Genomic DNA, 25001 nt, shown 5'->3' with positions numbered 1-25001 from the left:
GAGCTGTGTTAGAGATTTGTGTTTTTGATTTTTCAGTGTAGGATTTGAATTGATTCCTGCATCTCCTCGTGAAGTCTCTTCTTTATCTGTGTCAGCACCAAATGCTGTGTAATAGTTGTGTTTGGGTAATTCTGTCACTCATTGCTGTCTCTGAACAACTGAAAGCATCTATCACAGGAGATCAGATACCATGGTGATGGGGGAAAATATAAAAATCTGTCCAGATCTGATGACATTTTGACAATTCTGAATTCTTTACACTGGGATGCTGTGGCTATTTTGTATCACTGAAGTCAGTGAGGTCTGTGTGAACAAGTGAGGTCTGCAAGCTTGCGGTGTTAAGTAGGAGCAGGAAAGGTGACTGAACTGAGTCTTTTTCGAGTGCCTAGAGAGTGGTAGTGGAGGAAAGCCACTGGCAGTTCTTGATTAAACTCTCTCCTTAATCCTGCGTTATAACAGGGTAAATAATTCAAATGCTCTGTATGTGGCGGCTTTAGGTGCCTTGAGTCACATTTCTGCCTTGGAGCAACACTGGCTGTCGGCAGAGATAGAAAAAACTTTGTTGCTTGTTAGATTTCATCTATTTGTAGAAATTACATTATATTTTTTCTGTTTTAGTTAATATTGGCTGAAAAGTAAGAGGATGTTAAGCTGATTTGCTGTTCTAGCCTAAGTACCTGCATCTTTAGAAATGGAAAAACCTTGTAAATGTATATTTTATATGGCAATACATCTACAGAACTCAGCTTTATGCTGACATCAGGGATTTTTTCCATGTTTATTTCTTTAAATTGAATAAATATATATTTGATCTGAATTTGGTGTAATTGCTGTTGGGGACCATCTGGATCATTTGCTTCTACAAAATACCGTGCTGCCTACATCAGCAGTTCAAAGCACGTGGGAGAAAATCCATTCTATTTATCAGTGGGACCATGCTACTTGAAATCATATTTGTGGATTGCAAAATGTGTATCCACATTACTAAAATACATTGTCATATTTCCAAGAATTTGTAAAATTGAGGCTTTTTAGTTACATGAATTTGAATGATAATTTTCTGAATATAAGCTGAAGCTCCAGAATTGATAACTTGATGGAATATTAAGCTTACTTTGTTAAGCATTCAAGTCAGGCAATATAAATTAAAAGAATGCATAATATTGTCAGCCTTTGCCTTTGCAAGAAATACAGTTTTTGTAAAGACAAGCTCTCTCAAAACCTAAGATGAAGCTTACTTTAATCTGCAGCCACCTGGACCTAAATTTCATAGCAAAGTCTCCGGCACAGCAGCTGACTGAATCTGAATCTTAAGGCAAGTCTACGCTGCACTGGTACAGTATTAGTGTTCTTAAGGGCTGATAGTAAACTACTTTATCTGTGACTTTTAAATGTGATCATTTTTTTTCTCCAAAACCAAAATTCAGCTGCAATTCTTAGATAAATAAGAAAATCTGATCATGTGTAATCCACATAACTGATTAAACAAGATTCAGATAATGGTTATGTTAGTTTCTTTGCCAGAGATGTGGATGCTTTTTCTCACGGACATTAAGGCCATATCAACACTAGTAGTACTTTACCAATATCCATATTTCATACAAAGCCTCGTGGTATGGATGCAGTTTATAACACCAAAACTATGCTTTTACCAGTATAGATCATTCCACCATTGTTAAAGAAGACAGCTGTGCTGGTAAAAACATTTTAATGGTACAGGGGGTCCCCGATTTATGAACATATCAACTTACGACCATTTGTACTTATGATATGCTTGGGGCTCCCCTCCAACCTCCGCAGACCCAACGCCAACCCCCATGCCCCCCTCACACACACCTGGACCCAACCCTCCTGTGTGGCCGCAGCTCACCCCCCTCCACACTGCTGTCTCAGCACATGCGGGGCTCCAACTTGACCTCCACTCAAGTACCCCGCCCCAGTGCACCCCTGTTCAACCCCTCTCCTGCCTAGCTCAACCCCCCTGTGGCCCCAGCTCACCCCCTGCCGCCTGTTAGCCGATGGTCAGGTGAGATGCCACTATGCCCTTGTATTAATACGAGATTTCAACTGCCAGGGCAGAGCTCACTAGTGACCAGGCTGAGAGCCGCTGAAAAGCAGCTAGGTTCTTTGTTTTGTGTTCGGTTTTGCACAGTAACAGGAGGAGTCAGGTTACCACTTAGTCAATTACTTGGTTTATTTATCTAACAAGTTAATCTCTTACTGTTACAATGTTGCTTTGTTTGTTTACCTAGTGAGTTAAGCTCTTGTGGTTAAAATTGTTACAGGGTTTATACTTTGATTACCAGTAGCTAGCGTGCACTCTAGTTCATAGATCTATACTTGTTAAATGCGCGCAAAAAAAATAAAAAGTAAAATACCTAGCAGGTCTTATCCTCACCCCTGCATTACCAATGTGGCTTGGCCAGTTTTTCTCTCTCAATCCCTTGGGAAGAAGTCCTTTGTCCTTTTTTTCCAGGAGTTGAGTGTCCCCAGGGACCTGGGGAGACCCCCACTCTCCTGTCCGGCAGGAAAGATGATTGGAGCTCAAATAGAGGGTCTGCCGGACCCCTCTTTTATACCCATTGGGTCACGTAGGCTTCTTCCTTGGTTTAATTGAATTAAACTGTCTGATACTGGTTCTCACAGGGAGTTCAAGGGTGTAGTTCACACCTGTGAGGTAGAGACAATTAGGGGCATTTGTGTCTTAATGGGCCAGAGATTTTTCCTCCTGTCTGGGACTAGTGTCCTGGCGAATCAACTGATGGTAATTAGCCAAGGGCAGTCGTCGTCGTCCCCCAACACCCCCCCCCCCCCCCCGTTTTAATTAGACCATTGTTCTTAGCTTTGCTCCAGAGCTTCAAAGGCCTGTGGCTAAGATAAGCCCATCTGCACTCTCGGGTATTCCAGGGCTGGGCTATTCCTTTTAACCCTTTCATGCTCTGAAGCACCTAGGGAAGGCAAGATGGAGTAGAGCAAAAGTGGGGGGGGGTTCTGTCTGCCTACACCGCCCCTATGCATGGGGCTCCGACTTCAACCCGTAACTGGGGCTCCAGCTCCCAGCGGCGCTCCAAGCCCCTCCACTCAGCCACCCCACCCTGGTGAACCCCCCATTCAATCCCCCTGCCCAGCTCAACCCCTCCCTCTTGTGGCCCCAGCTCACCCCTTCCCTGCAGTTATGGGGCTCCAGCTGTCAGCTGCCACCAGCACACGCAGGGGCTCTTCCCCCCTGTCAGCTCAACCCACTCCTGCCCCGGTTCACCCCCGTTCAGTCCCCCCTCTGCCTGGCTCAACCCCACCGTCCCCAGCTGACCCCCCACCAGCATGCACTGGGCTGTCAGCCGCCAGCACACGCGGGGCTCCAGCTGTCAGTTGCTGCAGGCATTTGAGGCTCTACCCCCCACCTAACCCCCCGCCCCAGTTCACCCCGTTCAACTGCCCCAATACCCCACGGCCCCAGCTCACACTCCCTGGCGCCCAGGGCTCTGCCTCCAACCTGCACGTGGGGCTCCTGGTCCAACCGACCATCTCCGCAGCCCCAGCTCCAACCCTCTGGCTGGGCTCAACCCCCACCCCAACCCCCTGCAGCCTGGGTCCAACCCTCTGCAAGCCCCAGCTCAACTACACCCTTCCACCACCTCTGCCGCCCTAACCCACCCCAGGCTTAATCCCCTTGCCCCTCCCAGAGCCCCAGCCCAGGCCCTCCCTGATTTACATGAAATTCAAAGTATGTGAGGGCTGCCTGGAACGCAACCCTCGTGTACCTCAAGGGATCACAGTACAAGAGTATTTCCAATTTACAACCGCATCGTGTTATGAACAGGTGTTCGGAACGTAAACTGGGGACTGTCTGTATAACTAACTGTGTCTACTCCAGGGGCTTCTGATGCAACAGTTGTGTCTTTTCAGAGATCACTTGCCATACTGACAGAGCTGTTGTGTAAATATAGCCTCAGCTAATTTTGTGTTGGTGCCAGTGTAACACCAACAGACCCTGGGCATCCCTGGGAAGGGTCTTTGCCACTAAGTGTATGAGCTTCTACTGTGTGAGTAAAAAGCTGTTTGATATAGCAAAGACTGTAACAGTCGATCACTAAATGGTCTAGGTGCCACTAGAGGGTAATAGAGAACCATGCCAAGCAGGTATGGATAATGTGAACAATTAATAAGTTCTAGAAACAAAGACTGAAGAGAGAAAGTGGATGAGGTAATACGACAACACAACATAGAAAAGAGATTGTGGGTTGCTTGACCATCTGCTTTCATGTACGTGCAAATCTAAACAATCAATTTCCTAGTACAATGAAAAATTTCCCTTTCTTCTGCTTTCTGAACTGACTGACTATATTTCTGAATTGACTGCATTCATGGATGTGAAATCTATAACCTTAGACATTCTCAACTGACATGTAACCAGAGCTTCTTCATTTTCAAGTATACAAGTATTCATAGACAGTTTGCAGTATTGTATGTAGTCATATTGGTCCCAGGATATCAGAGAGAAAAAGTTGGAGGTAATAGCTTTTATTTGATTCTGTTGCTGAGACAGACAAGCTTTCCAGCTACACAGAGCTCTTCCTTAGATCTGGGAATGTGACGTTCTGAGTACCAACTAAACACTATTTCAAACAGACAGTTTGGCCTAAGTAGTTACCATGTAATGTAAGGGACCATTCAAGGTGAAGTGGCCTGTTAATACTCCTGTGATAAGGCCAAAAAAAAGTAGGGTTAGGGTCCTGCTTCCAGGAAATAGAGAACTGACTAAATATTAGGAGGTAGAGATTAAATACTGGAAAAATTTGAACCCAAAGTTAGTATTTATCTCCAGTATGCTTCCTTACTTCACACTATACACACTAAGTTCTTGCTAACTTAAATAAGTACTTTGTGCCATCTTTTTCTTGGAAGGTCTGTGTATATGACATGGACTAGCAGAATAGGGATCTGATTCCAGCTTCTAGGCACTATTGCGTTACAAACAAACAACTTTGTGACACTCTCTTAAGGCTTTAAGATTCTGTTAGAATTATTTTCTGTGTACGATGCACTTTTCAGTTGTACTGTCTTCTGAAAATGAGACTTCTACAAATATAGATGAATTAAGTCTCACATTCCTATTGTAAAATGAAAAGAAACTGAGACCTGGTCTACATGACCCTGGTGGAAAGTGATGTCAGTTACAAAACTTCAGCTATGTGAATAGCATGGCTGAACTCGACATTATTACATCAACTAATCCCCCATGTCTTCACTGTGGTGCATTGACAGGAAATGTTCTCCAATCCATTCCCCGAGCACATCTCAATCTGGTGGAGTACTAAAGTTGACAGAAGAGCGATCGGTCATCAGTTTCTCCTGTCTATACTGGATATGATAAATCAACCCCTACTAGATCAGTCACAGCCCATCGATCTGGCCAGTAGTGTAGACATACCCTGAGTCACAGCTGTTAGATCTGGGAATAGACCTAAAATATGGAATACTGCAGTTGTCAGCAGTAGACGGTTGCCCCCATTTCTTTTCTTGTGTCATTGTAACCGGGTTCAACTGACCAGCACAGTGCCTCCTGCTGATCACTCTTGGAATTAGCTCAACGCTCAGTAGCACATCCTTTCTTGTCCAGTATGTTGCCTGTCATTGCTCTGTTCTCTCTGCACTCTAAGATCTACAACCTATTCTTAATCAGGACGCTACACTCCAGAAGGCCCTGGGTGACATGCCTGTTCTCTCCTACAGACAACCTCCCAACCTCATGAGGATCCTTACTAACAGCCACAGCCTATACCCCAGGAACACCAGTCCTGGAACCTTTCCCTGCAACAAAGCCCGCTGCCAGCTTTGTCCACATATCTTCTCTGGAAATACCATCACTGGACCTAACCAGGTTACTCACAGAATCACGGGCACTTTCTCATGCTCCTCTACTAACATCATATATGCCATCATGTGCCAACAATGCCCAGATGCTTTGTATCTTGGACAGACTTCTAACTCCCTTAGACAAAGGGTCAACGGGCACAAAACAGACATCAAAACACTCCAGATCCACAAACCAGTTAGTCAACATTTTAATGGAATGGGGCATTCTGTCAATGACCTCAAGGTATGTGTGTTACTGAAAAGAAATTATCGCTCCTTTGTAGAAAGGGAAGTGGATGAACTGACATTTATATTCAAATTCGGCACGTTAACACATGGTTTAAATCGTGATGTGAACTTTGAGTCACTATAGGGGCTCGTCTGCATACTTAATTCAATCTAATTCTTGATCTTCCCCCCCACCCCTCCACTCTCTGATTTGCTCACCTTGATTATCTTTTTCTGATTTGTCCTCCTTGCTTACTGTTTTTGGTTCTCTGTGTCTTAAATATTGAGTCTGTTCTGGTCTGGCTATGGTCTGAAGAAGTGGGTCTGTCCCACGAAAGCTCACCTAATAAACTATTTTGCTAGTCTTTAAAGTGCTACTTGACTGCTTTTTGTTTTGTTTTGATGCTGTAACTCTGTGTAGCTCCCCAGATCATTGTGTCCTCTTCAGGATACTGCCATCTGACTGTGCCCACTACTCAGGCTTTTGCACCGCCTTCTGGATGATATTAGCAGTCTTCAGCCCCACCTGCCACTGTAGCTAACTGCAGCCAAATTCTAGACCCTCTGCCTTGGGACAAGTTACAGTCCATATTGATCACAGTCCTTAATAGCAAGGTGTGATGCAGGGGGGACAGGGAGGATTCAGTCCCCCCACACTACTCTCAGTCTGAGCCTAGGGACACTCTGGCAGCTACTTTGCTCCCCTCTGTTGCCTCATTCACTGGGCTGCTTCCCCTGTGACTTTTTACCTTCTTGGCCCTCACAGTAAGGCCTGCAGGCATCAGGCCAGAGCACTCTCTCCCTCCTGTAGCTCCCCTCTGCCTCTTCTCTGCAGAGCAACTCCTTATATACAGGATTGCCCCAACAAGCTGCTCTCTGATTGGCTCCTCTAGGGACCCTTTCCTAATTGGTTGGGACTCTGAGCAGGTTCCCGCTAGCCTGCTTTAAGCCCTTTCTTTCCAGAGTGGAACAGCTACCCCACTACAATCATATACTACAGTTTGAGCCACACACTGTATATGTACAGCATATATTTATGTGAGAGCTTGATCTCCGGCACCATGACACAACAAGAAAGTTTGTCTCCGTGTCATTGTTTTATTGGTAGTCAGGTAAAATTATGGTTGGGCTTTCTGTCTGAAGTATGAGGTACATGCAGCAGTTCTCAAACTGTGAGTCAGAACCCTAAAGTGGTTCACAATCCCGTTGTAAAGGAGTCATCAGGGCTGATGTTAGACTTGCAAGGGCCCAGGGCTGAAACCTCAAGTCACACTCCCCAAAGCGAAGTCTGAGGGTCTCAGATTACAGGTCCCCTGCCTGGCACTGAAGCTCTTGCCCTTAGACTTTGTCTCTCCCCACCCAGGAAGGTGCAGCTCCAGCTTGCTCAGACTTCAGTACTCCCTCCTGGAGTCGTGTTGCAATTTTTGTTGTTAGAAGGGAGCCACTGTGCAGTGAATTTTCAGGGCTGCTGAATTACTGCATACCAAATGTACATTAATAAAGTTGCTGTGCTGTGCTGCTTCTGAGCAAAGTTGGAAGGCCTCTTTTTTCCTCTGTTGCTGGTCCTAAACATCCCCTCAGAACATGTAATTTTTTTATAAACAGAAAGTTAGGTGGAAAGCACATGCTTTGATTAAGTCGGGGTGAGGAACCTCTAGCCACTGGCCTGAATTTAGCCCCCTTCTTAATTTGATCCGGCCTGCAGCAGGTCTCTGTGCCATGGCCTGGGAGCCCCAGACCTTGCCCCTGACTCCTCTGAGTGGAGCTGGAGCACAGCTGTCAGTGTGACTAAACCCGTTCCCACTAAAAGGGCATTAAAAGAGGGGCTTTTGGGGATGCAGCCTGGGGTCTTCTAAAAAGATCTCTAGGCTGCCAAAAGTGAGGATCTTTTTGCAAGACCTCCTTAGCCCAGGGCCCTGGTTTGCATACACTAAAGCCCCTGTGTAGACCCCCAGCTTATGTGGAGTTTGTGTTCCTGCACAACTCTGCGTAAGTCAAATTTGATGTTACTCAGGGAAACCAGGAAACCAGGAAACTGACTAGCGCAGCAGCACTGGACAGTTTCCCCTTGCCTGTGAGTGGCGTGGAGCTGGGAACCAGGCTCCAGCTCTCCACCACTCACAGGAGCAGGGAGCCAGAACCTGGCTCCCAGCTCCCTGCCTCTTACATGAGACAGGAAACTGATCAGCCCTGCTACACTGGTCCGTTTTGCAGCTCCTGTCAGTGGTGGCAGCCAAGAGTCAGGCCACCTCCCCTGAAAGCAGGAGGGAAACAGCTCCTGTCAGGGGAGGCGGCCTGAATCTCACTGCCCCTGACAGGACAGGAGCAAGGAGGCTGCCATCCCAGACAGGGATGGTGAGAGTCAGGCTGCTGCTCCTGATAGGAGCTGGGAAACTGACCAGCCCGGCACCTGTGAGCAGCGGGGAGCTTGTGCCTGGCTCCTGGCTGGGCACCACTTATGGGAGCTGGGAAACTGACCGACTCTGCTGCACTGGTCAGTTTCCTGGTTCCACTGAGTGGTGGGCAGCCTGGTGCCAGCTTCCCACCACTCAGTTGCGTTCACCCAAGATTTGTGCAACTTAAGTGTGCATATCTCGGGGTTCTGCTGTACAGCCTGGCCTGGGGAAGGGGGAGGTAGCTCTGTGCTGCTGCCCACTCCTTCCTGTCTTGGGCTGGAGCCATGTCATTGCGCGCACCAGAGAAAGCACGGCCCCGGTTCGGCCCTCACCTGCAGGCTCTGTCCCTGCAGTGCTCACTGGCTGGGATTCCCTGGCATCTGCTCTGTGCCCCTCCTGCAACAAAGGGGAGCTGCCCCAGGTAAGTGTCATGGCTCCAAACTCTCTGCTACTCTCTGTCCTGAGCCCCATCTCACACCCTATCTTCTTCCCAGACTCTGCACCCACACCCATGCCTCTTGCCCTCATTATCCTCCAGCACTCTAATTCCTGGCCAGACTTGGCACGCCCAACCCAAGATCTGTCAAGAATCTCCTCCCTCACTCCAAACCCCTTGGCCCTGGAGCCCCTCCTGCACAGCAAACACATCCCCAGAGCTCCCGCCTCCTCCCGAACCCACCCTCTTGCCTCAATCTGCGAAAATCAGAGAATCCGTGACTTCCCATGACCTCTGTCAATTCAGCCTTGTTGGCTGGGAGCGGCAGGGACATGTCACAGCTCCCTGTTCCCCTGGGTAACAGAGGCCACTCACAGCTCAAAACTGCTGCAGGTCTTTGGCTCCCCCTCCGCCAGTCCCCAGCTTCCAGCAGGGCCTTAGCTTTTGGGAGGCGGGTGCTTCCTGAAGCTCCCAGCCACCAGGGATGATGCTCCCACAACTCCTGTCCACCTTGGAACAGCGCAGCCCTCCCCTGACTGCCCTGTGGTGCATCCTAGCCATTGTGGGCAGTGGGGAGGGGATAAGGCTCTTGGTCACTAGAGGCGGTAGAGGCCCCTCCCCACATGAGCCGTGGGGGCCCTCCTGTAGCTAATGGGAGGCCCCAGAACTCTGAGCCATCAATAATGGCAGGGATGCTTCGAAGTTCCAGGATGCCCTAGGTGATGGGGGTACCCAAGAGCTCTGAGCCATAGGACCCTAGAGCTCAGAACCCCCACAGGCAATGCGTGTGTTGGAAAGTCCCACAGCTGAGCTTCCTGTTTTATGGAGTATCAGAGGGGTTGCCGGCTTAGTCTGTATCTTCAAAAACAACAAGAAGTCCTGCGGCACCTTCTAGACTAACAGATATTTTGGAGCATAAGCTTTCGTGAGCAAAGACCCACTTGGGCATCTGATGAAGCAGGTCTTTGCCCATGAAAGCTTATGCTCCCAAAATATCTGTTAGTCAATAAGGTGCCGCAGGACTTCTTGTTGTCTTGTGTGAATTTTTCCTTTGACAAAGTGACCTGTCCCTGACTTTTACTTAAAATATCAGAGACAAAATTTTAGCATTAACCATAAGTATTTGCGGATAGCGTGAGCAGGGGTGACAGCCGCCACTGCCCCTGGGGTAAGGTGGGAGAGGGGGCTTGGCTCTGTGCCCCGGGAAGGGGCAGGGCCAAGCAGGGGAAGGGAAGTCAGCCCTTAGTGCCGCCTGGACTGTGGCACTGTTTCCTGTCTCCTCCCAGCTCAAGAGCCATGCAGAGCGGCTCTGCTGCGGCACTTCAAAGTGGCCCAGAGCTCCAGCCACCATTGTTGCTGCTGAAGTAGCAGCAGTGGTGGCCAGAGCTTCAGATCCCTTTGAAACTCTGGACTCTGGGGAAACTGCTCCTTTTGCCCCCCATTGGTGGGCCTGGGGAGCAAGTTTAAGATGAGAGAATGAAAGCAGAGAAAACTAAGGGCTTGCATATAGATAGGTAAAACAGATCAGCGTTTAAAACAGCAGATAGAGGTAATGCTGACTGAAGTATTCCATTAATAATCGATTTTTCCCCAAATGTTTAACAATTTGTTCTTGATCTGTTTCCCTTTGGTTAGTCTCACCTTATATCCGTTGAAGAACTCTAATACAATTTTACTTAGATTAGTTACTGGCACCACCCGTATAACTGAATGCAGACCTTTGGCATCTAATGAAGAAATTATCTATGTAAAAGCTTTTTTTCTGAAAGAGCGTGATTAAACAGAATTGTTGAGATAAATGTGAAGATAACTGGCTGAACAGGAAGTGTTTGGCATGTCCAGTGTATGTGTGTGTTGCAAGAGGATTGTGAAACTTTGTACCGTTTCAGCTGTGTTTACCTACAATCATCAGGTGGGGCAGAGTAGCTATGGAATAGTTTCATGTAATGAGATTTGCAGGAAACTGAGAGAATTTTTAATTGAATGTGTCACAAAACAACAATGTTTTGTCTAATAATGATTTTGAAATCTGGAAAATGGAAGCTCAGCTGTATGTTTCTTGTACAGGTAATTTTTAATGGATTATGAGATTGTTTGTTTGTTTCCTTTCACTGGGTTGTTATTCTGCTGACAGGGCTTATGATACATGTTCTGCACTTTCCAGGACCATTAGCACCTCAATTTATTGTGCTTTTGATGATTGGTTGAGCCTCAGACTGATGTTGACATATGAGGATTAACCAAATGATGATGGCGAACACAAATAGGCAATGTCAAACGAATGCAAGAACCACAAACACAGTTCCATCTGGGATAGGCAAGATTGTCCATAATCATTGTATTCTGTTATATCCTTGCTATGCTCTGTTTGCTTTTGTCACGTCATGTGTGCTGTGCTTCAAAGCATTTAAAGGGTTACATGACAGATTTGCCACCACTTTGCTTCCTCATTGTTTGAGGCAACCTGCTATGCATCCAAGTTTGACTTCAGTGTGTTTTTATAGGTTGTATTCAAACTATCATGAGAACCAGGTGCCTTACTTTTGCAGGTTATAAAACATGGCCTTGGGTGGTGTTTAGTTGGCCATTTCAACAGGCATCTCAAGCCAATTCAGCTGTGTTTTCAGAAATGTGTTTTAAATGCCAGACACCAGGCAATGATAAAGGATTTGTATAATATAAATCTTGTCTGACCAGTTGAACCTGACAGTGTATAGGGAACTGGTCTAGTTTTCTAACATGGGAGCCATGTTGTATGTCACAACCGTATAGAAAAGGATTGTAAGCATGACTGCCTGATAGACATTTGGATTGAAGTGCTAATTTTGATGCCTGCTGTCATTCCATAAGTAATCAGACAGCATTCCAAAAGCTTGTCTTTTTTTTTTGGGTTAGAGGATAAATAACCCCAGATATTGAGAAAAGCATGACTTCCCCTCAAGGTGACAGCACAGAATGATAGTAGTGAAGCCTGAGTATTAATTTTCCAGAAAAACTGTACTAATCTCTTATCACTAATCCATATATCCTATAGTTCGTCAGCACAAAAGGCTAATCTTACCTCAGCTTTTCACCGACTACACAATAAAGTATTGTAGTTGACTTCATGTAATGTTAAGCAAAATATGCTCCAGAATAGTTACTAGTGTAACTTTTGAATTATCTATGAAGAGACAGTAAAACCACTCCTTTGACATATGCTTCGCAGGCTCCCGGAGCTATCAGCTTTAAAATAAACAGACAAAAGTATGTAAATAAACTTGTAATACCAATGTATTGCTAATGCAAATACTAGGAAGACAATAAGAAAAAAAGCTCATATTTTAAAGTCACAAGTAAGTGAAACGTAAAAACGTAAAATGGAACTAAATGGGTAGTGAATTATACCCATTTCTTCCAAAAGTTAACTGGCCAAAAATCTAAACCCTGATGCTGAAATTCTGACTGAAGACATCTGGTGCACAAATGCATTTTATAAGGAAAGTTGTTTTAGATGCAAGAAGTGTCACTGAAAGAATGCCCCAAATTAGATATAGGCAAAGGAGACAATTGGGATCATCGGATAAAAGCCAAGGCAGAAATGGTAAAATATACAGTGGAAGATGAAGGTAAGATATAAGAGGAAAGAAGGTTTATGCTTAGTTTTTGAAGTGAGGACTCGAAGCTTCAGTTTGATGCAGAAAGTATGAAGCCAAAGAAGGATTGGAATATAAATGGAACTACAAAAAAGGGAAGGTACATAATCAGCAGAATTTTGGATAGACATAGAGGAGGAAGAAGTAAGTGTAAGGTAGGAAGGCCAGGGCATAGGAGATTTCAGCAAAAAAAAAGATATCAAGGGTATCTACACTGTAATAGAATACCGACAACTGCCTCTTGTGAGTTGACTCACGATCTGGGTGCACTTCTATAAACTAGCAGCTGTTGGTGTTTGGGCTCTGGGAGGGGAATGTACAATGCGGGTGGGGAGGGGGGAAGCAAGTCGCAGAACCTGGGCTTTCAGTACAAACCCAGATATTGATATGGTAACTTTATAACAGCCCAAGCCCTGTAAAGTAAAATTGAGCGGACAGGGTGTGATGTAGTGGGAGATAGTGTGTATGTAAGTGGCTCACAGAGGGTGTGGAGCTCCTGCTGAGGGTGACGTAGGCGACCAGGTGACACCTCTGGACTGCAGACAAAGAAGGAGGTGGAGCCTGAGGGTTTGAATTGGAACTGGGAGTAGGAAAGCAGAGTCTGGGCTGAGAGAGAGAGAGAGACAGAGGAGGGGGCAAGGCCATGGCTCCGGGGGCCTCTGTAGGCCTCCTCTCCCCAGCATGTATCAGATGGGCTATCTCTGATTGATGTACTGACTCTTCTGTAAGATGATGTGCCCTGTTGGCTAATAAACCCTCTGTTCTCCTGCTGAGTGAGAGTCACTCCTGCCTGTGGATGGGGTGCAGAGCTTGGGGACCCCTAAACCCCATCACACAGGGCCAGCCATGTTTTTTTCATTGCTTTAGAGACATACCCTAAATAGCCCAGTCAGACTCTCAAATTCAGTGTGTGGTATGTAGAGACAAGAGTATTAGTAGCATATACTTGTTCTTAATGTTTCAAGTGGAAGGAACATCATATCTACACAATTAAAATTGAGAAAAGTGGTGATTTTAATGACATAAAAGCTAGCCTCACTTAATTTTATTACTTGAAAAAAGCAAATTTATCCTCTAGGTCTGGGCATCCAGCTAATCTCAGGGATCGTCTTTCTTCCAGGCTAGACCTGAGGAAAAGCTTGATGAACTGCTCCTGAGAGCAGCAAATGAAGAGAAAATGGATTATTTAATAGCAAGCAGGGCTGCAACCAGGAGTTATAAGGGGTGAGCCAAACTGCAGAAATAAACTGCTCAGAAGTCTAATAGTCCTCCTTTCCTTGGCTTTAATTCTACCTCCTTTGTTCCACTTTTTTGCCCTTTGTTTGTCTCTTACTTCTCTCCCACTATATTCAGGGTTCTGATAAGCAGTAGAGAAACTTGCCATTTCCCCATAGCCCATGGATATACAGGGGATATTGGAATCTCAATATTAACTGTATGTTGGAATTTCTGCCCCACTCCATTGTTAGTCAGGATCTGACTTCCTTTTTCTTCCAAAGCTGATCAGTGGGGGAGCAAAAGAAACAGTTGCTTAGGAGTCTTTACATTGTCACTACTATTCAGGGTTCTATAAACATATAGGAACTCTTGGGACAGAGGGGAAGCTGCCTATTAAGTGGCTACTGGGTCAGGACACCCTGGTCAGGCTGAGCCTAAAACAAAGTTCTTAGTTATAATACAATGAATGTGCACAATGGGAGTGTGATTTGTTCGCGCTAAATCAACATAACAAATCCAAAAAAAGTAACAAAAGTTCTTTATTCCAATTGACCATCCTCAAAAGCCACAAATTCACATCAGCTTATTTAGTTTATAATAAATATCAGAGCACAGCTGTTGGCAGCGTGGCATTTTTTAATGTCAAACAAAGTTTTGCTACTTTCGGTTGTGTTTTTAGTGCTGCTGCTGTTTTTATTGCAGCAAGGGTAATAGAATCACCTATTATTAAGTTTGCCTGCTTCTTTCCACTATTATGCAGTAGTTCCTCGAGTAATGTGAGGGTTGTATTCCTACACACCCTCGCATAACTTGAATTTCGCGTAAGTTGGCAGGGGGTGGCTTTTTCCCCTGGCGGAACGCACATTCTGTAGCTGGGGAGGCAGCAGGAGCACCTGGAGCTCCTTTTGAAAGGTAATTCCTGGAGATGGGGAGGGTTAAGCCTGGTGGTGGGTTGGGGCTGTGGGAGGGGGCAGGGGTGTTAAGCCAGGGGTGGGGGGACAGGGCGAGCTGGAGCCGTGCAGGGTGGGAGCAAACCAGGGGCCACATGAGGGATTTGAACTAGGGCCGCAAGGATTGAGCCAGGGCCGGAAGGAGCAGAATTTTGAGTTGCACTTAACTCGCATTGATGCGAGTTAAGCACAACTCGAAATTGCACATTTTAAGAGGTTACTTTACCCTGTCCTTAATTGCTTATAACCTTGCCACATAATTTGACCTGAAAATTTGCATGCCAGGTGTCTGTTCCAGGCTTTTTAAAAAATTGTTTCAGCTAGAATTATTCAGCTTCTTTTGACGAAGAGGTTACAGAAAAATGCATTCTTTTGTTTGCCTATGTTAAAAATTCTGGTGACCTTTGTGAGAGTCTCTTCCAATTTGGCTTTGGAGAAGGGACTTGGAATTGGGCAAGGGGCCTTTGTGTCAGGGATGCGCCTTTGCTGTCCCTGTGAAAATACCCCAATATTTAACTAAACCAGAAGAATCACTGTTGGTACATGCTCAGTCGAGGCTCGTTAGTTAACCACTTAAAGCTTCTAGAGATTGTCTCCCCTGACCGTACCCTAGTCTGCGTGTGCAGGGGCCTAAACAGGCAGTTCTCTTCCACTGCGGCTTCTGTCAGACCCAGACCATGCTAGGTCTAGGCATTGGAATGCAGAGCCAGGAATCTGTCTTTCCTTTGCTCTCAGTGATTCCTTTTGTGGGCGCAGCATAGAGGAGGAACATGCCTCATTGGTATGCTGAAGAGCCTGGAACTAGTGGTCTGAAAGGAGCGGGGAGTACATTGAGATAAGGAGCCTGGGTGGAGGAAAGACTGATACTGAAACGTGGCGGGAAAGAAAGAGGTGCGGAACTGGGGATCGGAGTCAGGGAGACTACTCCAGCATCTCCTAAAAGTTCCCAGGGTGGGATGGTGTGGTGCTGCTCCTTTGCTCGTAGGTTGGAGGGGGAGGGTTCATGATCAGCCTAGAAAAGTGCATGTGTTAAGCTGTTGTTGGGACAAGTGCCAAAACATTCCTAAGCCATACAAGTAAGGAAAGGGAATGATGATTTTTAATAATTTATATCTTAAGGAATATCTACATGAAGTTTCACTCGGCAGCAAAAATGCACTTCTGCATTTGAGAGCTGTCCCACTGCCGAATATCAGAGGCTTACTGCAACTGAAGGAGGTGTGAGAGCATCTCAAAGTAAAGGTGGCGTAAATCTTTTTAGCGTGAGAAGTGTTAGTTGCTACCAGCTCCTGCTACACTATTCCCAGAAAAGAGAAAAGTGTTAAGCTTGACAGTGTTGGAATAAAGTCTGGGTACTGTATGTGAAGCAACAAAAGTTTATTCCAACCAGCTAGCAGAGTGATTCTGAACTTGGTTGAGTTTCAGAAGGCACTGGCAGGCACCAAGTTATGATTGGTTATACAGAGAGCTGATAGTCAGAGGAAAGAATAAAAGCAGACAACAAGGAAATGAGCATAATCAATGAGCAATCCAGATGAATTAGCGAACAGTCTGGGAGTTACAAGAGTTTCCGTGCACGGTTTACAGAACATTTTATCTATAAACAACAAGTCCTTTGAAGAGTGCAGTCCTCAACACTGATGTATAAAGTGATATCTCATCTGTGATGCGGTGGTGTCTCATCTGGCATCCTGGTGTAATCTTCACATGGACGTGATCATTCGTGTTATCTCTACAGAATCAAAGCAAGTGGGCAATACAGAATCAAAGCAGAAGTTAGTGAAAAAATTGTGTCAGTTGCCCTTTAACTATAGTCCAGTTCCCCTACCCACAGGGTCCCTTCTTGGAATGTGCCCTCCCTAGATGGCTGGGGTAGGGAGGCTTACGAGACTCAATTTTAGAACAGTGGTTCTTAGCAAATATTATGGTCTACTTCAGAATTTTATCCTGTAACAGAACCTATGAAAATTAAGAGATGTTGATATTCCAAACCCAAGCATTGTAAATTTGGGAATTAAGAATTATGGTTAAACTTTAAATACGTCTAAGTGTTTTTAAGGTATATAAATGCATAGTTAGGGTGCCCAAGTAACCTTAACTCTACCTTGTAGTGGCACCACAGGATCACTGCACACACCAATGGGGGATGGATGGGGGGGGCACAGGCCCTTGAGGGGATGGGCCACGGGTCAAGGCTGGGTACTCACGGCCTCCCTTCCACCTTTCCCCCTATTTCTGCAGCCACACCATCCGTGGTCCCCGACAGCCCTCCCAGACCACTGGAGCACCACCTCCCGGGGTCACCACCTGTCCCAGTATGGGTCCACCGCCGTACCACCACCACCTATGACCCGGAGGTGGCTGCCGCCCTCCGGCACCAGGCGGACCTCATGTTGCAGAGACTCCAATTTGAGGAGGGGGAGGCCGCCTGGCTCCGGGAGGCCTGGTGGGAATTCATGGCCACATTCAACCGGGCAGCCAATAAGTTTGAGGAGCTGGTGGCCCGTCTGCCTCCCCCCGATGTTGTCCATGCTGCCCTCCCCGCCTCCCCACTTGCTGCTGTCCCTCCTGCTGTCCCACCCGATGTCCCGCTTGCTGCCCCACCCACCAGCTCCTCAGAGCAAGAGCCACCCGGGGCCGAGGACCCGCTTTGGCCATACCTCCGCATGCTCCCGGCCCCCAGCCGGCCTCACCGGGGACCCTGGCTGACAGGGGGACCAGCTAGCTGAACGCGGCAGGGCTCACACCCGTCCACCCCCGCCCCAGAATGATGGGCCGATGTGGTGTGCCCACGTCTCTTCCCCTGTACATAGTTGTCCCCATCCCTGTGTATAGTTATTTATAGTTGACCCGCCCCGTAATAGTTTTTAGATATGTCCCCTATTGTATATAGTTATTATTTTCATTGAATCTGTTTTATATTTGCTAATATTATTTGCCGAAAAGAGGGAACATTTTTGTTCTTGTAAATAATGATAGTTTTATTTTTCCAAAAACCTGTGTCCCGTGTGCTTTTGGTGAGTGTGAGGTGTGGGTGCTGGGGCGGGGTGCAGGGATGGCCAGGGGGTCACTCACTGGGCCCCCTGGTCAGAGTACTCCCCTAGGGCCTCCCAGACCTGGAGCCCGTCCTGGTGGGCCTGGCAGCTCGGGGCTGTGGCTGGCTGGGGGTAGGCTGTTGTGGCCTCCTGTGCCCAGCCCTGCACAAAGGCCTCCCCCTTGCTTTCCACCAGGTTGTGGAGTGTGCAGCAGGCCCCCAAAACCTGGGGGATGTTTGGGAGGCCCAGGTCTAAGCATGCCAGGAGGCAACGCCAGCAGCCTTTTAGGCGCCCGAAGGCTCGCTCGAGCACTTGTCGGGCATGGTTGAGTCGGGCGTTGTAGCACTCCTGGCTATCAGAGAGGTGGCCTGTATAGGGCTGCATAAGCCAGGGCTGGAGGGGGTATGACGCATCCCCCACAAGGCAGAGGGGTACGGTGGTGGTATTCCCCAGAGGGATCTCCCTCTGGGGGATGTAGGTCCCCACCTGCAGTTGGCGGTATAGTCCCGAATTCCGGAAAATGCAGGCTTCGTGGGTAGAGCTGGGCCAGCCCACGTAGATGTCCTGGAAGCGGCCATGGCTGTCGAGCATGGCCTGCAGGACCACAGAGTGGTAGCCCTTCCTGTTGGCGTAGCGGCCACCACTGTGGTCTGGGGCGCGGATGGGGATGTGGGTCCCATCAAGGGCTCCAAAGTAGTTGGGGAATCCCATGGCGGCGAATCCCTCGACGGCCGCGTCCAGGTCCTCAACTCGGACAACCCTCTTCAGCAGCAGGGCATTAAGTGCACGCACCACCTGTGGGGAGGGAACATAGGTTCCTGTGAGGGTTTGCAGAGTGTGACCCCCTCATCCAGGCCCCCCTCCTCGTCCCCCCCTCACCCAGGTCCCCCCTCCCCAGTCCCCACTCACCCAGGCTCCCCTCCCCAGCAGGGGGTTCAGCCCCAGGCCTCCTTACCTCCATGAGGACAGCCCCGACTATGGCCTTTCCCTCTCCAAACTGCTGTCCCATGGAGCGGTAGCTGTCTGGAGTGGCCAGCTTCCAGACAGCTATTGCGACCCTCTTCTTGACGGGGAGGGCGCACCGCATCTGGGTGTCGTGGTGCCTGAGTGCAGGCGTGAGCCACTGGCAGAGCTCCATGAAGGTCTGCCGGCTCATGCGGAAGTTCCACGGCCACTGGTCATCATTCCATTCCCCCATAACCAGGTGCTCCCACCACTCGGTGCTGGAGGGGTAGCTCCAGAGTTGGCGGGGCACCCGGCAGGGGAGGGTGAGGAGGGCCCGATGGTTGGGGGCATCTCCTGGTGCTCCTGGGGAGGGCTCCCATTCCAGAAGCTGCTGGGCAGCTGCCTGGGTAGCATCTAGAAGGGCGCCTGCTCCGCGGGAGGCGGATTGTAGGGCTTCCAGCTGCTGCTGGATGTCCATGTCTGCGGGCTCGAGGTCTGCGAGGCTTGTATCACCAACGCAGGGCTGCTCGTGCAGTGCAGGCTGAGTGTGTCTGGGAGGGGCCCTTTAAGGGAGCGGCTTGCAGCTGCCCCGGAAGGGCTAGTGTGCTCTGTGACCTGGTCCGTGGGCTTTCCTGGCCCCTTATTTCAAAAGAGGGGGCTTGTGTGTGTGGATGCTCCGCGTTTCCTTCCAGGGCAGCTCTTTTCGATGTTCTCCGGGGCTACTTCAATGTTGAACGTCGAAGTTGCCAGCTCTGGAGGATGTGTAGACGATAATCGTCGAAGTAGCCTATTTCGATGTTCTTACTTTGAAATAGGCTTCTTCAATATTGTGTCCTAGTGTAGACGTAGCCCTCCTGTCCTTACCATTGAGTAGTTCCGGTGCAATAGGTCAGTTTTGAAAAGAAGAAATAGAGAATTGAGTTCATTTCTTGTAATTTTTCATAGCTGAAAGAGGCTGTTTATAACATTCTGTGGTAAAGTGCAGTCCTGTGAATGGCTGTCAGCCCTGCACTGCAACCTTGGATTCTTCAGTGTTGATTTGCTGCTGTGACCTTCAACTTAAATCACTCTCACTTAGCCAGGCAATATGAAGGTCACTTCCTGAATATGTGTGTAGCCACAGCCTTGGTCCAGCAACTGACCCCTGCAGCCTGTGAACATGCTTCACTCACACTCTGGCTTACACCTGCCTTGTTTACCACTTGCAAGATGACTCCAACTCACTCCCAGTTCTGGGTTTCTCACGCCCCCAAAATGTTTTCTGTGCTGCCCAGCTTTCTCTTGAACAGTTATTAAAGGTCCATTGCCCTCCAAAATCCTCCAAACGGGGAGTGTCCCAACAGTTTGCTGCTTTAAATGGAGTTATCTACTCAGTTCAGTTTAAAGACAATACTGGGTTAGCTTTATGTAAAGAATAAAGAAAGTTTATTTAACTATAAAGAGAGCAATCTTAAGTCAGTATAAGGCATTACAATCACAATAAGTATAAGAGGAATAAAGGTAAAATGCTTCCTAGTACTAAAACTTCACAAACTAAACATAGATCCAGGTGGAATCTCTTCCTGGTAAAGTTGCTGACCAAATTCTCAAGGCCAGGGTCTGCTCCCTCACACTGTTTCTTTTGTTTGCAAAAGTGAAAAAGAGAGGTGTCTAGGGAGAGCAGATTTGGAATGTGCTTGCCCCTCACGTTTATAGGCTAGTCACCCTTTGAAAACTCATTGTCCTGTGGTTTGCCGCTTCAGTAGACCCCTGAGATATGCACACTTGAGTTGTACGTATTGGGTTAATGCGACTGGCACCAGGTCTCTGCCACTCAGAGGAGTGGGGAACCTGGCCAGTGCTGCTGTGCTGGTCATTTTCCCGGCTCCTGTCAGGGGCAGCAGCTGCTCCAGTCAGTGGTGGTAACCCACAGTTAGGCTCTCAGCTGCCGCCACTGACAGGAAACTGACCAGAGCAGCAAATAGTGCAGGGGAGCTGAGAACCAGAGGAGAGTCAGGCTGCTGCCTATCCTTTCCAGGCTATCAGCTGCCCACCACTCACAGGAGGCAGGGAACTGACCAGTGAAATTTGACTTGCACGGGATTGTGCAAGAACGCAACCCCTGTGTAAGTTGACTCTACTGTATATAGATAGAATTCATTCCTGCTATAGGGATGGAGACAGTCTGGTGGTGAAAAGGGTCCCATCCTGTTTGCTAAAATGAAGATCTGTTTGTTCTTGCCTCTCCTTCCTTGCCATAGAATGGCCACTGGATTGGTGATTGCCCTTCAACTTTGACAGCTGTCTAGATGTGTCATCTTGTCTTTGATAAACTAGGTTATCCAGATTTGTTTCATAAACACATTTGAAATCTAAATTCATTTTACATTTATAATTTATCTAATACTGCAACATATTCAGTCGTATTATTGACCAGTGTGTTGCTAGCCTTCAGATGGGACCTCACAAAGTCATTACAGTAACGTATAGGGTGTCAATATAGAGGTGCTTTTGGCCATACTTGTGTTAAATCTTCATAGAAATTCCCAAAGATCGAGAGAGTCATTTTGAAAAGATATTTTATTGTTTTTAATGACGGTGAAGCCAAGCTGTTGTCTGCCTCCTATAACTGTCTGGAAGTGAATAGGGTCTTGTCTAGTCCCACTTCCTGAAATGACCATCAAATGTGTCTTTAGCCTTAATGAAAACAGTTGATCTGGCAGCCATTTTGAGAGTCTGCTGTTCTTTGTGGAATTCTCTGTGGAACAAGGAGGAGAAACTTTTAATTTTTGAAGAAAAGAGAGGAAAATGACCATTGAGCTGTTAGAAATGATTATTCAAATGTAACCTCTGCATAAGATTAAATGGTGTGTGTTGTGATAGTTTTAAAACATGGAATTTGAGGTGCAGTCCTGCAGACTTACTCACCTGGAGCCTGGACAACATCAATGTTAACCAACTATATTTCTCAGAGTTGAGAAAAATTTCACAGACTGTGAGATGTAGTTAGGTCAATTTAAGCACAACTGTAGATGCAGCTAAAATTTTTCACCAGCTTAGTCACCTTCTTCTAGAGAGAGGAAGGGACAGTCTTTCCATCACAGTTGCGAGTGTGTACATTATAGCAGGATTTCTGCAGTTGTGGCATTATACTTTAAATGTACTCTTAGACACGTTACAGAATTGTGCAATCCCCTTGAGAACAATGGGACTATGCTGATTTCTAAAGTTAGCCAGATTTCTAAGACTGAAGTCTTACTACCTAATAAGAAAGAATTCCTTTGGAAACAAGTTACCCTTTGAATCTGCTAGCCCCTTGTGATTTTTGTTCCAAGCAATTTTTCCTCAAAGTACCAGTTGTATAAATGCACAACTTACTGTGGTAAAAAGAATGCCTTTGTTTGTCCTGTGAAGTGAAGGAAATTCTAAATTGATTTTTCTCTTGTTAATGGTAACACACCCAGTTCTTAATATTACATACTGATTTCAGAATTTTCTGAAACAGCTAGGTAGTTAGCAATACAGATTCTTAATTCTGAATTTACCCAAAAAACTGTGTAGATGCCATAGAAATAATGTAAATACCCTTCTTGATGGATCACGTTCTGAAACAAGCCAACCAAATATCTTGAAAGCACCTGCTTCAGTGTGGGAAAACTCCTCTTCTAAGTACCCTTGGTTGTCACCTACCACCCTGCAGTGGAATCCATATGGGTGCCCTTAGGGCTCTGTGACTTCTGCAGTGGTTAGTGTGGTGGCCTCATGGCCACTCAAGCGGCTGGTGCCACTGGCCTGAGAGAGTTCCCTCCCAGCAGTATACTCCCTCAGATCCCACCCAGCAGCACCCGCCCCCGATGCTGCCCCTCCACACCTCCTTCCTTGCTGAACCACTCTGCTACAAGTCATTGGCAGGTCATGAATGTTTTTTATTGCCAGTGACCTGCTCGTGATTTTTACTAAACATACCCATGACTAAATCATAGCCCTATGTATCACTAAACAATTAAAACCAGAAAATGATGAGGACCACATCATGAAAGAAAGCTTTCTTGCAACCCCACTTCTGACTTTTCATAACCACTCCTCCCAATTTTGCCAACCTGATCATGAGACGCAAACTACCCGCAGAGCAATGGCCGCCAAATATAAATGGCACCACACCCAGCAATAACAATAGACATGGAATCTCCAGGTTCATCTTCACTGCTCTCCACAAAACAAGTTTTAAGATCCAAATTTCTTACATATGCCTATCACAACTTGTGGTTCACCCCTTCCTCTGTACATAGACTCTTACAGGAAAAGATTAAATAAAAGTAATGTGCCTATCAGTATTTAAGTCAGGTTGGCATGCACTGAATCTTGGGCTTTGAAAAAGTTTTTTCATTGTGTTGGAGGCCAGAGAAAGGAATGTACACAGCAATTATAAACAATGGGAATGCAAAAATCACTCTCAATTGAGAAGAAAAACGAGCATACTAGTTTCTAAAGCTATTCAAAGAAAGGACTCTGAGTATGAACAGCCACCTGGGAAGAGCTGTCCTGGCTTTCATTGGCATAGCTCTCCAGCAGAGGTATGGATTTTTCACACATTTGACCACAATAGCTATTCTCACAGAACTTTGTCGTTTAGTCTTGGCCCAGACATACACCCTAATTTCTGGAGTGTCTTATGTGACTTTAGCTTAAGTTTAAATTAAATCATTGCCTGTTTAAATGAAACAAAAATAATGCTGCCTGCATAATGTTTTGCACAAATTTAACAATGTAAGTTACGTTGGTGCTACTTTTTGTGCATAAAGAACTCTCAGAGGCAAATGTGGCTTAAGACTGAAAAGATGATTCATTTGGTCTTGGGACAGAACTATTTCTCCAATTTCTACCAAGCTGCACAGTTCTTCCTAAAACAATTTGGCTAAAGAACCAAATTTGGATGCCACAAAATAATAATACAGGTTGCACTTCTCAAAACTGGGAATCTCTCATCGGGCAACACCCATCGTCTGGCCGAACTGCTGCTATAAGGGTGGGCGGGAGGTTTCTGAAGAAAGGGATGGCAGCCCTGTGCAGGGGAGGCCAGTGGCTTATGTTCCTGGTGCTGGCTCCCCAGCAGGGGTGTCTACCCAGCTCTGTGTGCTGGTTCCCTGCTCAGGGACAGCAGCCTGCCCGGTTCCCCATGTGGGCTCCAAGTTGGGCTGATCTGTCTCCCTGTCTCCCTGGTGGGATGGAGCCAGCTCCCTGGCTCTCTGTATGGGCTCCCTGGTGGAGCCAGAGCCCTCAGCCTAGCAGGGGATTGTGCTGGCAGGCTGGCCGGGGCTGGAGCTGGCTCTCTGGCTGGGGCTTCTGAAGCTACAGCCATGCAGGGTCACGGCTGGCGGCATTAGCCCAGCAGGGGCCAGGGCTCAGCTGCAGGTAAGGGGGCTGCTAGGGGTGAGGGTGAGGCAGAGTTCTTCCCATCATCCAGCAAATTCCCTCGGTCGGCACAGCTCAGGTTCCGAGGGTGTCATACAAGGGAGGTGCAACCTGTAGTAGTAATAATAATAATTAATATAATGGTGGAAGACAGGACGTCATTGTCTGTTTTCTGCTACATTTTATTGACTTAGGCACAGATCCACAAGGGTTTTAGAAACCTAACTCCCATTGAAATCAAGGGGAGTTAAATGTCAATATACCTTTGAGGATCTGGATCCCGGATCCTTGGTTTGTATTTCCTCTTAATTTTAAATGTCTGGTTTTTTTTTTAAACACCTTTGCTGGGATCTCAGTAGAAATGTGTATGAAAAACATTCAGAACTAAAGGACAGTGTCTGTTCTGCCCCGTTCTGTGCTTTGTGATATAAATTTGTCTTTGTAAGAAAAGCTTGCATTTTTCACGTAGAATTTGGATGTGTCTCTGAGCTGCCGTTTTGGACATTCATGCCATTATTACAGTTCATATGAGTGTTTATAGTTAAATGCTAGTATTCAAAAGACACATCTGATGAACTAGGAGTGAAGTTGGATTTCTCTGTCACTGTGTAACTAAAATGAATTGTAGGCATGCCTTTATTCTAAGCAATTAGGGGATATTTGGATTTTATTGTAGAAAGTAAGCAGCAGGGCAAAAATGGCTGCCTTTTCTGTACTGTTGCAATGTATCTTTTTGTTAACCTGTGTGTCCTAGTGCATTTTATATTCTTTAAAACCAATTCATTCTGTTCAACTCCAAGCTTAGTCACCTTCAGGCATAGCAGGCTGCCTTAAGTTTGCTGCTCCGCCTTTAACCACTGCTAGATTGTAGCCACTAGCAACCAGGCTGCAATAATTTCCCTTTGATGACA

The 25001-nt window shown here is 46.8% G+C and overlaps 1 protein-coding gene across 2 annotated transcripts in view; it reads left to right on the top strand.

Moving 5' to 3' along the window:
- Positions 1-25001, top strand: part of CLCN3 (chloride voltage-gated channel 3) — a 117042-nt gene that overhangs the window by 31549 nt on the left and 60492 nt on the right. The window lies entirely within an intron of this gene.

The sequence above is a fragment of the Carettochelys insculpta genome, chromosome 4 (assembly GCF_033958435.1).
Source record: "Carettochelys insculpta isolate YL-2023 chromosome 4, ASM3395843v1, whole genome shotgun sequence".
NCBI classification, from domain to species: Eukaryota; Metazoa; Chordata; order Testudines; family Carettochelyidae; genus Carettochelys; species Carettochelys insculpta.
This window is presented reverse-complemented; position numbering and strand designations above follow the sequence as displayed.